The sequence below is a fragment of the Crocuta crocuta genome, unplaced genomic scaffold (assembly GCF_008692635.1).
Source record: "Crocuta crocuta isolate KB4526 unplaced genomic scaffold, BGI_CrCroc_1.0 scaffold482, whole genome shotgun sequence".
Taxonomy (NCBI): domain Eukaryota; kingdom Metazoa; phylum Chordata; class Mammalia; order Carnivora; family Hyaenidae; genus Crocuta; species Crocuta crocuta.
Genome location: NW_027527459.1, coordinates 1356613 through 1359171, shown reverse-complemented (window position 1 = coordinate 1359171; position 2559 = coordinate 1356613).

The window sequence follows — 2559 nt, the reverse complement described above, 5'->3', positions numbered from 1 at the left end:
GCAGAATGCTCAACTGTAATTCAGTGCACCGACAGTCGCCAAGTGAACAAGAACATCAGAGCCACGAGGAGTATTTCAGGTAACCGTCTGTAAATTTCCTGATTCATCCAACAGGCATATGTTCTGGCTCAATTTTAGGGGTACCTTCATAACGTAATATCAGTTTGAAATAAGAAGAAAGATGCTTTCTCTTTTGCCATATGCAGGGTTTATTATCACAAAGTAAGAGGTGATAGGAATAAAGAGAAGTTTCAAACAAACCCTTAGAAAATCAAAGTCACCATACTTGGTGGACATTCCTCAACATTATGAAGTGCAGCGCTAATAATCCTATTCGGCAAGTCCATTCATTTGGTTACCTAGGCATACATTTTTTTTAAATGTTTTTTATTTATTTCTGAGAGAGAGAGAGAGAGAGACAGAGAGAGACAGAGAGAGAGAGAGCGTGAGCAGGGGAGGGTCAGAGAGAGAGGGAGATACAGAATCTGACACAGGCTCCAGGCTCTGAGCTGGCCGTCAGCACAGAGCCGGATGTGGGGCTTGAACCCACGAACCGTGAGATCATGACCTGAGCCGAGGTCAGACGCTTAACCGACTGAACCACCCAGGCGCCCCGGCATACATTTTACAGTTTCTCTGGTGGCTGGTTCATCAGGAATTATTGTTCAGAGCTGAATCTTTCCTGACATCCATTTTCATGACCGAGATTTGGTTACGGCTTTAAGTTTTTTCCAACCTAAAATTACTATAGCGATGCTCTCTAGTTTAGAATTTGGGGGTCTGGTTCATCTATGTGCTAAAAAGCAAATCACAACTTCCTTCTCAAGAGTTATGCTGGCCCCTGACAGTGAGTATTCCCTTGGCCTGTCTCCACGCAGAAGGGCAGTGGCTTTCTATTCCAGGACGGATTCCTGTTTGGCTCATCTTTCACTTGGGTTGACTTTTAAAACACATAGCTCTGTACTTTGGCAAACAGAATAGTTGTGCTCTAAGGACTTGCCAGACAGCATACCCTCAAACCCACAGCTGTTGAACTTATCAAAAGCTCAGCTGAGAGAAATCAAATTTATGGAGGATTGCCTGAAGACTACGAAGTCTATCCATTTCTCTAGTCGACAATTGCTCCCTGGGGGCGCCTGGCTGGCTCAGTCAGCAGAGCATGTGACTCTTGATCTCGGGGTTGTGAGTTCAAGCCCCACACTGAACACAGAGCCTACTTTAAAAAAATAAAAAGAAAAAAGAAAGAAAAAGAAAATGTATCCGTGGATAAAAGTGTATCCCTGAACACAAGAAAACTACATCCTTGAGCTGAATTGATTTAGCCCCACATAACTGCTTTTCTAAAATTTGAGATATAATTTGCATACTATAAAATCCTATTTAAAACGTACAGTTCAATGTTTTTGAGTATATTCAGAGTTGTGCAAAAAGTCACCACTGTTATTCTTTGAAACATTTTCATCACCTCTTCCCAAAAAATTCCATGCCTACTCACTGTCATGCCTTCTCTCCCCTTTCCACCACCTCATCCACTGGAAACCATGAATCTCTTTTCTGTCTCTTATTGATTTACCTGTTTTGAACAGTTCCGCACTGGAAAGACCATATGTGGTCTTTTGTGCCTGGAGGGCTTCACTACACATGAGGTTTTCAAAGTTCATCCATGTTGTAGCAGGTATCAGCCCTTCATTCCTTTCTTGTGGGTGAATAATATTCCATCTGTGGATATACATTTTATTCGTTCATCTGATTCATTCATTCATTCAACTGGTGGACATTTGAGTTAATTTCACATTTTGGCTAGTGGGAATAGTGCTGCTGGGGAGTTGCCTTTAACAAGTTGCGTCTTGGCCTCGCGCTGATGGCCTGCATGAAGGGATAGCCTAAGAAATATACTAGAAGTGGGAGGTTTTCCTTACCGTTGTTCTTTCCATTGCTCGGGATCCTACGTATGAGAATTTTTAAGAGTTAGCTTTAATCTGAGAAACTGGTTTTGTTTTATGTGCTTAGGGACACTGTGGATCTTGTAATCATTTATTTTTTTACTTTTGGTGTTTACCTTTAGAAAGCTTAGAACCAAATTTATGGGCCACTTCTGGCCTCACACCCGACTGATTTTTGGGTTTAATTATCTTTTGTCCTGATTACTTTGCTTATTTTTGTATTGTTGTATTGTCCTATTTTGAACAAAATGGGGTATAAACATTAGTAGGCATTTAGCCCACTCTGTAAGTCATGGCTGACCAGAAACAAGGCCTTGAATATTGAGAGAAAGTAAAACCAGAAGTCAACTGGGCAAAAGAGAACCAAACATACTCCCTTTTAGATTTCAATAACTGCCTTTATTTTTTTTTTTGACTCATGTATTATTTATTTATTTATTTTTTTTTTACAAATAGTTTATTGTCAAGTTGGTTTCCATATAACACCCAGTCCTCATCCCACAATAACTGCCTTTAAGGTCAAGGTATAAAATTATGTTACCAAGACACAAATAAAAAATCCTATCCACTTTATCTCCATTTTCCAAAATGAGCACCTAGAAATAAAAGAGGTCTT